This window comes from Anabas testudineus, chromosome 14 (genome assembly GCF_900324465.2).
Source record: "Anabas testudineus chromosome 14, fAnaTes1.2, whole genome shotgun sequence".
Classification (NCBI taxonomy): domain Eukaryota; kingdom Metazoa; phylum Chordata; class Actinopteri; order Anabantiformes; family Anabantidae; genus Anabas; species Anabas testudineus.
Window position 1 is genome coordinate 11,478,067 of NC_046623.1, and position 18,070 is coordinate 11,496,136.

An 18,070-nucleotide genomic window follows, 5' to 3' on the forward strand; every position below is an offset into this window, starting at 1 on the left:
GTGCTTTTTAAACTAAGACACGTGTTAATAGTTCAGCATGTCCATTGGATGGTCATTTCCACCACGTAAAATCCACATAATACACTTTTCATTTAATAGACTTTCTACCTTTTTCTGTAATAATAATTTAAAGAGCTGGGATAAAAGGAATGATTGAATTTAAATCCATGCCATTTGTTATGATATTATCATCCATAGTTCACAAATATCTTCATTTTATTAGCATATAAATAGCAAAAGCCTAGCAAACTGAAATAGCTAAACTTTATCTGGGTACATGTAATATATCCTAAAAGATTTAAAATGTTGATTTTAAATAGTTATATTTTTTAATAACTGTCCACAAAGCCAGCAGCTATCAACTTGCTGTTTTCTAGGTAGAGTTCATCACAACCTCCCCCAACTAAAGAATTTCTAAATTCTAGCTTAATATTTTTTCCTGTAACAGTCAGTTATATATTTTCTGACATTAGAGCTGTGTCTCAAAAGGGCCACAATGACTGTTACAGTAAATAATATTTGCCAGTGTTACATTTCTTAAGTCTGACCCTGTAGAAATGGAGCTGAGGGAACATGCTCAGTTTGGCTCTCTGCTCTCTGCAAGTTTTTGCCTCTCCTCGGTTGTCAACACAATATTCAGGGTTAGAGAATAAGTGATTATTTTCACTTGACAAAGCTTGAGGAAAGCAAGTTTTTCTCTGCTTATAGGCGTGATGGCACCAGGAAGAATGGAAACGTGAGGAACCCATTACAGGCTATCTCAGGAATAATGATGAAACACATTGTAAATATGATTTTTGTTAATATTTTAACACAAGTGCTTACAGAATTTAATGTAGTTAATCGTATTAATTACGCTGCAGTAGTTCATTAAGGTCAGACAGAAAACAATACCATTTTTCCTTGCAGAAAGAGGTAATTAATAATTATTCTTCCTACAATAAAACTCATTGTGGAGTGATTCCAACTGCACCTCCAAATATACTCATCAGCTAAAAGGAAATAAGACACTGTACAGTCATAGTGTATAGTGTATAGTGTATAGTATATTAATAATAAAAATAAATACATTAATTGATTGGATTGACAGTATTTAAAGATATTCTCAGAGTTGTTGCTTGTAGCCTCATAAAAGTCCCAACCCCCAAGAATCCCAAGCATTTGTCTTCACACCTTCAGAACAGCATTTACGCTCCTTAAAACTCCCCCTCTGTAAAGTCTGTGATCTAGTGCCAGCTATAATATTTTGTTCTCACAAAATCCTCCATAACACAGAGCCTCTGCCTGTCAATGTTCCTCACTTTTACTGATGTACGCCTTCATCTAGATTACAAAATGGTTTTATTAAATCAGAGAAACGAGTGGCTGAGGGAATCTGTCAGTCAAGACGTGGTGTGACAAAGTTACAGCAAGGCTTTGTAGTACAAGAGGAAGGCTTTGTCATATCCCATGCCTCTTGAAACATTTAGCTGACCATGTTAGCATCCACACACTACTGCAGTTCTTAGGCAGGCTGCCTCTCTGAGCCCCTTGCAGAGATGGAAATGAGGAGTGATAAAACAGGAGAGTTAAAAAAGAGTCGGGGCAGAGAGAAGAAAGCCCAGCTTGAACCTCCTGAGCGAGTTAACTCAATAGTGTGTGAATTCAATAGTACTGGAATCCAACTGTCGAGTTGTCCCTCCACATCGAGGAAGATGATTAAAGATGCAATAAGAAGGCCTTTAAAGATAAATCAGAAAGCCTTCTCTTCCTCCACTGACTCTCCATTCCTTCCAATTTTCCTCCTTTTCAGTCGTCCAGCTTTGAAGACGTCTGACTTGTTATTGCAGATGATAGCATGCCAGGCATAGGGCAGAGTCTGGTCACTCGTGGAGTCTGCTCTTGTTCTCCCACAGCTGCAGTGTTGCTGTCAGAAAAGTGCATTGTCATGCACTAGGATGTGGTGTAGTTGTGTGTCAGATGTTATCTAGTGTCCTCTGTTGTGGTTCTTTAATCATCTATATTATTTTTAGGCACCCTCACAGATTGATGTAAAATTATAATGGTGACTGCTCTGCTCATTATCCAGTACTACATAAAAGCTACTGTATTGTGTTTCCCAGTATGTGATATTTTTTGTAGTACATCTCTGTTCTTTCAATGAGAAAAGTTAAATTTTCAACAGAAAATAACACTGGACACAAAAATTAAATGACCATCTGCCAAAATAATAGGAGAACAAGAAGACAAACGAGATTTTGTGTATCTGATCTGGCCTGGGGATGTCTAAAATCTTGTAAATATATGTTTGCATAGCTTGCTGCATCCTGCATAGCTGACAAAATATGGATAGACGGATGGACGGAGGTATAAGATGAAAGGCAGGCACATGTAATGATGGGCTCACACCCAACTTTGAATTTATTCACAGTTCACAGTCAACTCAGTTTCAGGATATCGAAGGCTCGTGTACATACCTGAGAGAGACTTAGACAACTTGGTCGGTGCATGCATGTACAGTTGATGCTAACCTATGATGAGCTGCTAATATACTGTAGATGATGGTGAAGTAAACAAATACATAGCAGCACACACATAATATTCATATTATCCTCATATATGTGCACACTACAAGGCTCTTGGACAATGTGTAGCCCTCCTGAATCCTGGGTAAGCCATACAGTATTCAAATTCCCTGGCTCCAAATAAAGACTTGAAGGGACAAAGTGTAGTGGAAGCCAAGAAGACTGACCTACATTCAGCAGTAGTGGCTTCACCCCCAACAACCTAGATGGTTGCTTGCTCCTTGTAGGGAAGACAGCAACTTCCTGACCTCAGCCTCTGCTTCCTGCCAGCTCTGCGATCTCTCTCCTCTCCGTGTCCCATGTCTCATTGTCAGTATAGGCTCGTCTCTTCCCGATTCTTTGATGGGAAATGTCAGCGCCTCTCGCCGCGGAGCGCGTGCGAGTTCAGATCGTATGACTTGGGAATCAATGCCTCTGCCATGGGGCATCTTGTCAGTACACACTGGGTGAGGGTGACAAACGCTGTTTATCAGCGCTCATCTTTGATAATAAAGGAAGAGGTCAGGGGAGTCTTGCTTGCCTCAAAGTGCTCCCACTTTCACAATGACAAAATATAACTGAGCCTTTCCATTAGGCCAAATTGCATCGAACCACCACTACTACATCCTCTATTGCCTCCATCCTCTCTTCTTTTTTTCATCCCTCCTTTGACTTTTTGTTTCTCAACTGTGAAGAAGTTACTTGGGGTCAAACAGCAAGGGGCAAAGTATTTACCCCTGTGAACTTTAATGCGAGCGGATTTCCTCTTAAACACCTTTTGGCACAAATCACTGAACGGGCATCTTCTGTGTGCCAAGATTTTAATGAAATGGGCTGTTTTGAGCTCAAGTTAGTTTTTTAATGCTGAAAGAAAGTTGCATGTGTCAGCTCTCCACGCCAGGCGAACTGCAGATATTTATGCAGGGTTATTCCTGCGCTTGGCCACTACTAAAAGAATTCAGCCCTTCTCTAACCTTGAATAGGCAGGGCCGTGTAACTTTGTTTAGGTGATCTGAGTTTATATGCTTGAAAGATTCCTGTTTTAGATCCATATTTATTGAAGGCTCTTTGTTATGCACAGTGTTTGGTGGTTTTTGAGAGAAGCAGTGACCCGAGCACCACCACTTATTTAGGCATTCTACCTAACTCAACCTGAACCCACAAAGTTCATCTGGGTCAAGTACTCGGCTAGAAACTCATTAGACATCGACACATACAATATCAGCATGTTTTTGTTTTTTTTTTACCTCCCCAACCTGTCATTACAGCCTGTTATTAGCCATGATTGTTAGCAAAGGCAGCCAGGAGAGACTTGATGTAATCAGTAGATGGATCCCATTCTGATTGGAGTACACAAATTTGTTCGCTTTTGCTTTGACCACTGGCTTCTTCTGCATCTTAATAATTAAAACCTTTTTCACCCTGTTGGAAAATGTTGTGGAGGCAAACACTGTTCAGAGCAACCAGAATATTTTTAATCCTAGTTAAAGATCTTAAGACCCTAAATATAAAGCTAAATAAGACAATGATGTAATCTGGAGTGTTATAAAAGTGTTGCTGAAGAAGATCTAATCAGCACTTTTTCCCCAACAACCACTTAATCCATCTTCAGTGAACTCTTTCTGACAGCGTTAATTGTGCTGGACCTTTGTGATGTGCTCGACTTTGTATAAAAATCATTTCATTTTTACTTCTTTTTTTTATTTTACTGCAGGTCGTGTCATTTTTAAACCATATGTTTGGAGTGAAATTTCATCCCTATCATCTATTCCCATGCTAAGTATTAGTGTGCAGGCCTTTTTGTAGTCTAAATGGCTTTCATTAATCCATTTTAATTAATATGATGTAAAATGCAGCTGCATAGCATTCATTCAAGCTCTCCTTGTGCCCCCCCCCCCCTCTGCTTAGGTTTGGTTTTTCATTAAGAGTCAACCCACAGATTTGTGATGAACGCTTGGCCTGTGCAGAAATGTTCACTGTAGCATTATGTTACATTGGTCCAATCAATCAGTTATTGTAAGCAATCCAGTTTGGACCTAGAAAAATATAATTTTATCCATTTCTTTTTAACACAAGCAAGGTTATCTTGGAAGTTGTGTAAAGTAATTTAGCAACTTTTTAAGGAAGAAATCATTGTAGTCATGATATTGTTCTGATGAAAATTCTTTGAGGATTCAAGAAAGAGTGTTTTAAGAACAACTTGATAGAATTAACTGTTAACTCAATCTCACAAAAAGTTATCAGGTTCCTTTGACTGCACAGCCTTTTGATAACTATTTCATGTAAATAGGTTCTTGTTCATCTTTCCTATAAATTGTTAAAACAGCAGACACAACACTGAATCTTCTTTGGAGTGTCACTCTTACCTCAAGTCCCCCAAAGCAACTCTTCCACAATTTCACAAAAACATTTTTAAAAGCATTTAAATAACATCAAAACTTTCTTCACTTCTCTCTGTGATCGTGACTCCATTATTATAAACACAAAATGTGAAATCCCCGGCGGAATAGCAGACTCTATGAATCCTCATGTCTGGTTTAGCAGAAAGTACACTTTGTGGAAAAACCCTCTACAGGCAGAAAAGTCAAAATATTAATTTGAAAAAGCAAAATGAGCACTTTAAACCCACAAATGTTCCTGATTAACAGCAGTTCTGCATGACGTGTGGACCAAATTACCCCACACGTCTGGGAGCAGCTGATTAATTCATCAAGACATGTTTTGCCGCAGACACTGCTGCTAAATGTGCTGTAATCAGTTATGAGTTCAAGTGCTGCATTTTTTTTACTTTGTTAAAGAAATAAACGGGTGACGGAGTGACTTTTTATCTAGTAGCAGATTCCGTTCATGATTGGATGACATTCAGTGAAAGAAATGCAATATTGTGAAAAATCTGATGAGGGAACTACGGTATGTGTAGGTTTGATAGGCAGGTTGTGAGGCATCTGCCCTAGGAGGTTATCATATTCCTCAGTCAGCATCAAATTTCTGTCCCCCTTCCTCAGCTGTTAGATCATTTTCTACCTGCACAAAGCAGCCATCCCCCAACACACATATTCTTATGTGGTTATCGTCAAAACCTATGCAGGGGTTTAGGGGACAAGACTAAGATAAGCCATATTTTCACTGCAGACAGCCTCTATTTACCTGTGCCTCCCTCTTTCATGTTGTCACAGAGAGAAATTGGCGATGTTTTATTACTACCTCCCTTCCTCCTCCTTTTTTTTTTTTACATTTTTTTTATGATGCCTTTCAAGAGATTTGCCCAGCCAATCTGTAGTAATAGATACAGCTCTACCCAGCGTGAAGGATTGTACAGTAGGCTACAGTTTCAAAGGAGGCAGTGGTGTAGAGAATCTGCGTCTTCCCAACTCAACTCACTTCTGATTTTAATGATGTACACTCGACTTTGAGTAAGTGTTCTTCACAAAACAGAACATCAAATCCTGTACACAAACATCTAGATATACACTGTTTACTATTGTCCTGATAGCAAGACTCTTTAGATTATAAATAGTTGGATTAAATTCTTGGAACATAAAGTAATTGTGAGCTACTTAAGAATCAGAACAAAGGTTCTGCTGTTGCTTTTTAATGACCCGGAAAGAACAAAAGTTCCCTGCAACTTTTACGTTGAGGCTGTTAAGATGTTATTCATTTGTGATGCCATATGTAGTCATAACCTTGTGTTCACTGTAAACAGCGGATGGTTGGGAGTCACAACAGAGTCGAGAGGGAGGAGTGAAACAAAGATCATTTATAAGGGCACATTCACGATGGCCCATTGAAGGCGGAATCGTGCTGTTCAACGCTGAAATAAATGCACCTTGGCAGCATTCCTGTCTTTTATGCAGCACAACGGGGGTAATGGTAAATGATTAATGGGTACGATAATGCACCCTGAGCATTATGGGAAACTAGCCAATCTTAATGAAAGAAATTTATATAAAGACATGAATGGCTTAATGCATATTCGTAAATGTTTCATGTTTTTATGCTCACCTTTTTTTCTTTTGAGACAGGGCATTATTGATTTTAGCATGTGCAGTGATGTACTCTAGTGGCAGAGTTTTTATCTCACTGTAAGTCTTCCTGCTTCCCAATATATGTTTAAATGTTTTGACTTAAATGCACATTAATGGTCATATTGACTAAAATATTAATAGAAACGTTTTACTTACTGAAGGACAATATGTAATTTGGCAACAATGAAGAAACTGCGGTGTAGTGTGTACCATTTTTTCCACTGTGAATTTCTTGTGTAAAACTCATTTTGCTGTCGTAAAGGGGGTCAAACGAATCTGCACAGTGTCATGTTTTTTTGGCACCTGTGTAGAGCTGCTGTATCTCTTTCACAGTGCAGGGGTGATGTCTAACAACTGCAAATTGCATTTATGTGTGGTTAGAGTTATTTGTAAGACGATAGCTGATCGCTTCCCAGGCTGCATGGAGCTGGACTGGAGTGTGCCCCTCCCACCTGAATCCTCCCCCATGCAGTGAAGCCCCGCTGACTACACCACCATGTGTGAAACCCTTTTTCTCCTTTTCTCATCTCATTTCTTTGTTCTTACTGGGAGAGAAGTGGGCTCTAGAGTGGAGGTCCCCACTGCTCGAAGGTTGTTATGTTAGGCTGATTTAAATTAGAATAATTTTGAGCACACTCCTCAAAATTGATGCCTCCCAGCAAACTAGGACACATTTGTTATGGCCATTTGCTATGCCCTCCCATGCTCTTTAATGGCTGTTTAGCACTCCAGCCTCACAGCTCTGCACTGAGTCGTGAACTCTCACTTAGATTTTTTTATTTCTTTTACATTTTAAGGACAGAGGGCAGTGCAACCTCAAATCATTCGGTAGCTCAGAACAGCTGGCACACATGAAACTTTTCTTTTTAAAATAGTTTGAATGAAGTGGATTGGTAACATATCCAAGAAAAACATTATTCTCCATGGTGGTGAAGTTTTAAGGGCTGTGGTTGTCTTTGTTTATTCCTCTGTGGGAAGAGTTTTGTTTAAGAAAGCAATTCTTGTTGTAGTGCTAGAAAGCATCCTGCAGCAGAGGGACCAAGAGACACCGAGCAGTGTTGTTATTTCAGGCTCAGGCTTGAAGGCTGTCTCTTCTCTAAATTTTTTTTTTTGTTGTTCTTTGTGGACTAGTCAGGATTTTGTTTTCATACTTATCAATGCTACAGTGTGGCGATGCATTAAATCAGAGGGCAAATGGAGGCTAAAGGGCAAAGAAGAAGAAGCTCAGAAGGTTGTTTTTCACATTGAGAGTCTGCTTCAACTTTGTCCAGCTTTATGTACTGTATTATGGTAGTTTTTAGCTACAGAAATAACCAAGATTTTCAGTGTGCTCATTTTTCCTTTTCCTTTAATTCTATTTACATTTAGTCTGTTGACACTTTTATCCAACTTACAAGTGAGAGAAGGGTACAAGGATAGACGTACCCCTACTGGAGGTAGGCCACAGCTGGGATTTGAACCCCCCGTCTCCCACATGGAGGGTGGTTACCACTACACTATCAAGCCGCTTGATTGATTTGCTATCAATAATGGTGGTTCTTCCACCCTACACACTATATAGATCATTATTCCTCTCTTCATTAGCAATGTGTGATATGTAATAAAGCTGGTAAAGAAATTTCCAACTACTTAGTATTAGAATTGACTATAGTTAATTGCTTTGCCATTAAGATAGCCTCCATTAGTTCTCTACCCACCCACAAAGCAACAGTTAAGAACTACAATAATCACTGAGTATTACAGCCTACGGGTGGAGGCTATTTCAAATAAATTTGACACCTACGCAAGAAAGTGAGTTTGCACATGTAAAGCAAACCAGACAGTTTTTCTGCCTGAATCTTTTTATTTATTTGTGGATGTGCATGTAGTGTATTTTCTGAATATGGACGTTTCAAAGTTATCAAGTGAAGGCCATGTAAAATATGTCATTATCACCTGATAAAACCTCATGCTACACTACTATTAGTTTAAAAAAATAACAACAATATTCAACTACAAACACACTTGGTATCTGGTACCCAGTATTAGTTTCATATTAATGATATATTTCCGTGTACATCAACACCACTTCCACTTTGACTCAGAGCACATATAATACTAAAGCTTTAATTCAATATTTCTGAATTCATAGAAAATCAGTGCAATGACAGTAATTATGATATGTCATACTCCCTTGATCCCTGTAGGGATATATCCCTTTGTCAGTCTTCATCCAGCCCCCTTCACACACCAACCTAACATGTGATTTGTCATTCACATATAATACCTGCCACTGTCTTGGAAAGCTGTGAGCCTAACTCTGTTTGCAGCAACCCTTTATACCCCCTTGATATTCAGGTTTGGAGTTTAGATAAAGTCACATTATTGCAGTGCAAAATCATTTTGACAAGAAAATCATCCATTTGGCAAAACAGCAACTGATACTCATGCTATAGCAGAGGTATTTTTAGCAGGGTCTACTGTGTAAGTTAGGCAGTATGAGAGAGAGAGAGAGAGAGAGTGAAAAAAGTGAATATGACAGCTCCCAGCAGCATTTTCTTTTACTTTTAAACCATGTAGTGATTGAGCACCGTAAAGAAGTAAATGCACAGTGATAGAGTAATAGAATATGAAAACTAAATAAGTCAGCAAGTGTAGCAACCCAGAACGGATTGGACAAACTTTTAAAAAGTCCAAACTGAAACTTTATATCACACCAAACACAGGATGTCAGCATTAACCTTTATTCAACTGTACACAAACCTGAGTCACCTCTACAATTTCATGTTTATTTTCCTACCTGTGATTATAAACTGAAGTTATGATTCATTTCCAACAACAAGTAAATACATATACAGACAACTGGTATTTTGAAATACTCAAATTGTCGTTTTCCATGTGTAGCCTACTTCCTTTTACAGTATTTCTATGCTGGCATGTGCTGTCTGCATTTATGTGACTGAATTTTTCTAAAATGTTTTCCAGGATCTGTCTAAAATACCATTTAAATAAGTTCAACATGTAATTTATGATCACACAAAGAGTGGAACAATTTAGCATTTCTGTTATTGGATCATGTGGGTTTTTGAATTCAAAAACATATTGCCTTCACATCAGATGAGGATTTACTATTCTTTTATGAAACCTGGTTACCAGGCAACAAGCCTAAGACGAGCAAGGTGTCTGAATGCATTTGTTTGCAATATTAGCCCTTCATTTACTTAAGAAAATTGCTACATGTCACCAGAAGGAGGGTTAATTATTCTCTCCTGCCGAAACCTAAGATAGGCACAGACATTGAAACTGAATTCAGTGCGAGTGACAGAGGATTGTTTGGCTTCAGCTCATGTTCACTCTCACAGTCACTGTTGAATGGAGTCATGTAGTAATTCAGCTCTCACTGCTGTCCCTTTGTGCAGCAAATGGTATTTTGGTGCTCATCTACTGTCACAACTGAGCACTGAGAAACACGATCTGTGAAGCCAAAGTGTCCTCTGATGTAAAATAGGCCGAATAACAACTTAGTGTTGCCTCTGTGCAAAGACAAAAAGCCGCATCATCTGTTACTCTTGCTGAAGCACCCTTAGGTACACAGCATGTGCATTAACTTGTTAAGCAGCTGCAATGCCTCCCTTATCATTGCTGTAGTTAATTGAAGCCTAATGAAACCAATAGACCAAAGTGGCACCGGGGCTGAGGATGTGGAGTAAGCTCAGACGTCAGAGTTTATCCTATCTCACTTTCACTTTTCCCTCCCTATCTGTCCCCAAACAAGCAGGCGCTCAACTCCACTACCTTAGCGGCCGTTGGAGAGCTCTATGTGGGACAACAAGCCAATTGGAACTGACAACAGGTCCCTAATACCCGCTCTCCCCACCTATTGGTGTTGTGACTGCGGTGTGCTGCCTCCCTCAAGGCTTGGTGTTATCTGGTGTGTAGGCAGGCGAGTGGAATAGTGGGTGTTTACAGAGCTCAAACACCTGGGTCCAGTGGATCTGCCACCTATCATGTTTCACAATGTTAAAGCTCCAGTGGATAAGATTATATGTAGAAATGCACCTGTCAGCCAACATGGGACACACGGTGGGACAGAAGAAAGAGAAAACAATGTCTCCTCTCTACTAATTTTGATCCTGTAGATTCAGCAAACATTTTACTGTTTGACTTGGAATTAATCACTTTAACATTGTTCTATTATATTAATTTTGTGTCTCGTTAAAGCAAACAGTTACAGGCACATGCCCCCACTGTTGCTTTGCTTAGGGCCTTTCTCCTATCTATTTCCACCTCCTGAAAACAAACTGTAAGCAACCAGGTGATAAGACAGCATTCTAAGCTATTTGAAAGAAAAACAAATAAAATGAAATGGTAATATAATAGCAGATATCATGTATTTATGATTTTCCTAAAATAAGCTCAGCTTGATCTGTTCACATTTAGAACAAAGGTGTCAGATGCTCAGCAGCTTTGCCTGTTTTGAAAAAGTATACACAATCAGCGTCTGATTGACACATTGTTGGAAGGCACTCTGTTTTGTTCCACCTTTGTTTTTCACCTGTTGTGTGACACTTCAATAGTTTCTGCTTTGATACAAAAACATAAAAACAATAAGCCATATTATCGTCTAAACTTTAGTTTAAAATAAAACTAGACACTGATGCTAACTAAGTTTATATTTTTCTTCTTGCTCAGTTTTCACATAAGAACTCATACAGTGCACGCTCAGCTCCCGCACCCATATCATCAGGTTTCATTTTTTGTTGATATATTTTGTGCTCGTATAGATTTTGCTCTTTTTAACAACACTGCTCACGCTATCTGCGCAGCTTCTTCTCATTAGAAACCTCGTCACATCAGAGGCCTTTTCTCAACTTAAAGTGTCATTTAGGCAGCCAATGTAAAGTTTAATTACAGAATAATTCAGTTCACAGCAGACAACTTTCTCAGACTCCATCATTGTACGCAGTTTTAAATTTCTAAACAAACTTTTATTTGACACTGATGTGCTCCTGCAGATGACTTTTAAGCAGGAAATACCAACAGGACCTAAACAAATGGAACAGATCCTTAGATCGTTTTATATACAAATAAGCTGCTGTAGAACATATTTAATGTAATATGTAATGTTTGTATTTTTATACTCACAGCTGTACTGTCTGTCTTTAAAATCAGTCTTATCAGGTTTTCAGCAAACCACCGTGCTGCATCACCTTTTCATGTGGTCGGGAGAGCGGCGTACCGTCACAGCCTTTTCATGTGTTGATTTGCTTGTAGCGGTGTGCTGTATTACCGTACCATCAATCACGGCACATAACACCTCACACAGAAGTGTCTACGGGAACGATGAATGCATCCATATTTGTGCCATGTGCAGAGCATGGCTGTCTTCCAAGGAAACTAGGCATCCAGTTTTATCTTTAGCCGGTTTCACCTCAGCTGCACTTTATTGGGGAGAGAAAGGAAAAAGCAGATATGAACTTGACTTTGATAGAGGTCTGGGTACACAAAACAATATAAGGCTCTATTTTTGCACACTACTGCTGAATACCAAAAATACAGCTAGCAGTGTGAAAAGTAAATGTCGGGCCAGCAGCTGCAGAGCCTCGTAAGCTGGTGATGAGACCTCAAGTCGTCCTGGCCGTAACTGTATGATGGTTGATGGTGTTGGGATGGTTTTTTTCAGCTCACTGCTTTCATGGTTTCATGCTTTGAATGGGTCAGGAGGCTCGCTATTATTATTGTTGCTGTCACTGTTGATATGGACGTGCACACTTAGTTGAACCAGGGACAGATCCTCTGTACAACTCTGCATGTATGGGCATGTACATGTATGTCCCCGCGCACACAATCTGGAGTGGGTGCATGTGTCATCAGCTGGACATTTGGACAAAGACACAATTGAAATTCAGGCGAGGTCGTTCACTGAGCCCCTAGCTGTTACAGTTCTGGCCTTGGTTGATTTTGCTGAGTTTCACGTTCATGTCTGAGATTTATTATCTCCTAGCCTGGCTGGTATTTTACGGTTTAATGACCAGCAATCGCTCCCATCATCAGGGTCAGTTACAATTACATCCACATTGCCTCTGCTCAAGTAATGGCAACTTAACTTCCTGCCTCTGGGATCTTTTTGGTTTAGAATTTCAGAGATCACTATATTATATATGTATATGACTATTATATATATAGAGATAGATAAGAGATTATAAAGAAAGATTAAAAACCCAGATATTCAAGCCCCCTGGACATTTCATCTAGCTGTGCCTGATTATGAGCTATCTCAAAGTGGCCTTGAATCTGTAAAGGAGGCACAGGAAATCATCTCTGTATGATATTTACAATGGGAATCGAAAAGCTACATGAGCTGTAATATCAAAATGTTCTGCTTCACCATCCTTTATGAATTAAAAAGTTGCTTGTACTGCAAGTCAACACTGTTCCTAGAGCTTGTCTGCTATGACTGTGTGTGTGTGTATATAGCCCCAAGTCAGCACAAACAGGGTTGAAAAAGTAGATAGGGTTGGTGGATTTAGACACATCTTCATGTAAATCACAGTATATGAACAAACTCGAGCATGTAGTTGCGTTACTGAATTACTATTTTTCTGAAAAGTCACACAGTCGTATGTTGCTCCCTCTGTGTTTGGGACTCTCTCACACACATCCTTAGATTTATCAGTGCAAATTGCTTACACTCCTCCAGTAGCAAAGACTGTCCAAACCTAAATAGGTTTTTTGATATATCATCGTGCTGCTCATCACTCTGCACACGTCTCACTTTCGCCACATCCGTTTTTCCACTCGTCTTCACCTCGATCTACCACTGCCCCTATTTCTTCTCCTCTCCTCTAATCTGTCCCATAATCACCTCCTCTCCTCTCTCCCACGGTGTAAAACACACTACAGATATTTTGACAGCAGAGCTGGACTGACAAATCATGTCCTTTACCAACAACATTCACATTAATATTGTTGGAGGAAGGAACTGAGGAACATGAATAATGAGTTAGCCCTGGTTGGCCCCGTTTTCCTGTTGCGGCAGCTTAGCTTGAGGTTTGAAGAAACACTTTGCTTTGTATAATTTACTTCACAAATGTCATACATACAACTACGTCTATAATTCAGCATGCAACTTCAGTTCAGCTATAGTTGAACCAATTTTATGACTGTTATATAGAAATTCTGCACGTTTTCATATTCACTTACCCTAGTACACATTTATAACACCTTTAACTGATACCACTGTAATATTAAAAAAAGCTTTTTAAATTAAACATCCACCTAATTTTTAACATCCATATGTCGAGTAAGACAGAACATCCAGCAGGTGCAGTTTTCCCTTTTAAAAGCTTCCTGTTATACTTGCCTCCCCTAGGAGGTTTCTCAATCATTTCACTGTCAGTGCATTGACACTTTACTCAGATTTAAAATTGGAACATGGCCACAGGTCACAGGATCTTTATTTGAGATATATAAGTATTTTTGAGCATTTTGTATCTGTGCCATGAGGCGCTGTAAGGGAAGGATTGGGTCTATATACAGACTCCAGTATGTATAGTCTCTAGTAAACACCTCTTATATGAGTGTAGCATTTACACATCAATGCCAACAGCTCCTTAAACCTCAATTTGAGGTTTAAAGTTGATGATGAGCACGTTTTTGTCTGACTGAGCTAAACTCAGTGACACGTAGGAACTATCTGTGAATCATTCTCTGTGGGTATCTACCTGTTCTTCATAGTCTCAGCTTAATATTTGGTATTCAGAGGTCACGTGTGCAGTAGCTGCTTTGGAGCTTTAGGATGGCTGCCAGTATCACATCATAGATGGCAGCAAAATCCCTGCCTTTTTTATGTTTCCAAAATGTTTACAAAAGACGCAAACAACTTAATGAGTACTGTCATCAGGATTAAGCTAGTTAACCAGCCATCATAATATCGTTTGAGTTGTGATTAGTCTGGTTCCAAGATTACATCTGTCAGATGTCACATCAAGGCCATGGCACGAATTTTTGACTTCATAGTCACCGTGTTGACATAATGACCATCTTATCAGAAAATAAATATGGCATAGTCTGAACCTGGCATTAGACAACACAACAAATATATAAGCCCAGAGAAGTCAGCCAACCTTTTCGTGGTGAGAGCGAAGATGACCTTCCATCAGGAAATTCATCTGTAGTTCGATTCACATTTATATTCATTTCAACTGCCCAAGACCAAACCAGTATATTTTATTATTTCTCTTTACCAAAAATACCTTCATGTGTGTAATGTCATCTTTAAACATTTCATACTTAAGAGCTGAGGGAATTTTCGAAGACACAGGTTTGTTTACCACCTAGGTGGTTTACACATTTTGTTTAGGCACATTTTACAATGTCACCTCTGTCCTGTTCTCTGTGTACCTTTATTTTTTCACTGTTTACCCTTCAGCAAAATGTACAATACTGTTTGAGACTGGACGTTATTGTAAATATTTGACAAGGCAGGCATAGAAAGAGTTTCTGTTTCCTCTAGGTATCAGTAACCCAATATTCACATCAGTTGATCCATGAAAATGACACTGACGTGAGGTTTGAAACTGCAAAGATGACTCTCATGGGATGCTGGAATATGACTGGATGCTGCCTGTCGCAGCCAATGGTTGTCAGCACAGAAGAGGTGGCATCTGCATTCTGCAGTGGGCTTCGTTCACGCCTCTCTTCTTTATTGAGCTTCCCAAGCCCAACGAGTTTGAGGGCTGGATAGGGCAGACTCCTCATCAGCTTTTAACTGGAGGCACAATTCGTTGGCTCATTTGGCAAAGCATGGCAATTAGATTGGCCGGGTGAGAAGAAATAAAAGGAAGAGCAAGTGAAGAAGAAGTAGACAAAGGGGAGCGGAGGACAAGGTCTGTGGGATGGGGGGAACTGGAGCGGAGTGATTTAAATGGAGCCTGGGGAAGTACATTAAGGTGGGGTTGACATGAGGACAGGTCGGCGAGTATTAAGAGCAAGGCGTAAAGAGGTGAAATCAGTAGAGCTGGAATAGTTATTTGCTCAGTGCGACATAAGTTGATTCACTTCACTTCCTGCCTTTTCTGTTTGAGTCGCTTTAATGGGCTGCATTAGGAAAACAGGCGACACATGATGTAGAAATACAGCCTTGGATGAACAACAGTACAGTTCAGATGGTTTAATTTTTTTTTCTGTGTGATGTTTGATTCATTATTTGCATATGGTTGAGCAGTTTGGCATGTATCAACCAGCATGTGTTGGCAGCAGACGATCACATCGAGCCGGGACAGGAGACAACAGCCACGAACGGAACAACAATCTGCAATACATTCTCCTTCCTGTCTAAGTTGCAGACATTATGTCACGCACGCCAGCTTGTTGAACATGTCACCAAACACAAAGCACGCAGCTAATGTCACTTTGCAAGTTAGGTAGTTAATTAGCTGCTCAGCTGGAGCAAATTAAACAGCATGTAAACGTACCTGCAAGTATCACTTTGGTCCAGTTAGACGTTGCTGTCCTTACTCATCAAAGTTACTGCAAACGGCACTCTGCCTGTCGAGACAGGTAGACCGCATGTTTGTTGACTTTGTGTCTTACTCTCTACCTGCTGTCAGGCCACTCAGACAGGGGACACACCCCTTCCAAAGCAGCTGAGACAAAAGGAGCATTTCCCACATTTCCCCAGAGACATTGTTTTTCCTCTTTTGAAAAGAAAAGGGACGACTGCGTGCGATTTCAGAGAGCTGGATCTCATCAACAGGTGGCATCCATGTTATGGATCTAAAAATAGCCTAAAATACATTAATGGACAAACCGCATCTGTTGCTCTATTTTCCAGCTTTTAGAAGGATGGTCTTACATTTCATGGAGCTTGTATAAAACATTAATGCTGTTGGAGTCATCCAGTACAGGCTGTGAACAAATAGCAATGCCATTTCAAACCCACATGTAATTTAAAGATGATATTTTAGTACCTGGTGTTCTGTGCTAACTTTTTTCAACTTTGTGCTGATTTAATGGAAGAGCCGTCAGCTGTGTAGGAAAGGTTTAACACAGATGTATGTTGGATGTTTGTGTATGTAAAAGTGAGTATGGTTATCATACAAAAGGTGCAAAAAAAGTAAAAAGTAGGTACAAATTATGTTGATTCTTAAAATGCAGTTCATGCAGGTGTGATCGAAATCTAAAGAATATATTTTTCTTCAGTTTCACTTTCACTCTTCCCTTTCTTATGAACACTCCTTTGTGATTTTTCATACTCCATAATATTAAGTATGCAGAGAAGAGTAGCTGGTATTTCATTGATTTTCGCAGGTTCTCCACCTGACATTTAAATCTCCTTGAAATTAATCTGGCATCATTGTTTCTGCTCTTTGGTGAAAGGGCAGAGAAATGAGAGTGCACACAAAGATGGATGAAGACGATGGATGGAGAAGTTATATAAACTGCACACAAATAAGACCATTTTCATCACCACTAAGTACCACAAGGAAGTGAAGCCCTCATGTCCTCAACTGTCAACAGCAGCTACCGTAGGATTTCACTCCGATAAGATAAAAAATGAGATGCTGGGATAGAATGGCACAGTGGCCATATGGAAGAAAATTGAATCATTTTATTATAGGAAACATATCGGTACCTTTGCTATGAATCAGATTTTAAAATAAACAATTTAATTCCAACATTTAGGTTTAGTATAATTACTGCAAACACACATTCAGACTGAGATTGATTCAAGGCACTAAACAAAGTGGTGCTGTTTTTTCACTGCAAGCTGAGCTTAATATATTTATTTCACACAACACCAGAAGGTGGAAGGAGCAAAAGGCCGACAGAGCAACAAATTTCATCATTTAGACTCTTATAAACAGAAAGAGAGAGCTTCAGCATGATAAAGACAAAGACAGTGATGTATCTGTGAATAAATCAATAGGGTGTATGGAAAATTGCGACTTCATTTTGAGCAACACTTTATTTCATAGAAACAAAAAGTTCAAACGTAGCAAGGATGCTTGGTGTTGTACAGTTTTTTCATTTCATATAATTTCCATGATATAGTTTTATTTTTATACATAAATGTTTATTATTTTACAGTTTATTTAACTATACATTAGTATGTATGCACATCTTCTTGACCACAAAGAGTTCAAAATATAATGAGCGTTACTCTTCGTCTTGAAAATGTTTTTTCCAAATTATTTTACCCAAATGCCCCTAAATGTAGATCATTTGACATTCGAAACGGTGGGGCCAAGGTTGGAAAGCCATGTCTGGAAGGTTGGTAGATGGTGGAAAAGATGTCGAATGGGAGCGAATGAGTTGAGTTGCCCTTGAGCAAAGCAATAACAGCGGAGGACAGTTTGTCCTTAGCAACTGTTTGTGTGAATGTTGAAGAGAGCTCAAACTAAACTTACTATAAAAACACCCAAAATAGATATTTTACACCTAGAGCCCTGTTGAGTAGCTACTGTAATGACCTTTGTAGCTTTAAATCATTTGTGTATCTTCATAGCACAAATCTATGTA

At 39.3% G+C, this 18,070-nt stretch overlaps 1 protein-coding gene and 1 long non-coding RNA gene across 3 annotated transcripts in view; one reads left to right on the plus strand and one right to left on the minus strand.

Annotated features, from left to right (window-relative positions):
- tmem132e (transmembrane protein 132E) overlaps window positions 1-18,070 on the plus strand; it is a 251,276-nt gene that overhangs the window by 173,390 nt on the left and 59,816 nt on the right. The gene's annotated exons all lie outside the window — the stretch shown is intronic.
- On the minus strand, window positions 9,299-16,129 carry LOC113170612. Its single transcript, XR_003299654.1, has 3 exons — window positions 16,024-16,129; window positions 11,693-11,988; window positions 9,299-11,593 (listed from the first exon to the last, which is right to left on the minus strand). It is a non-coding gene; the product is annotated as an uncharacterized LOC113170612 (long non-coding RNA).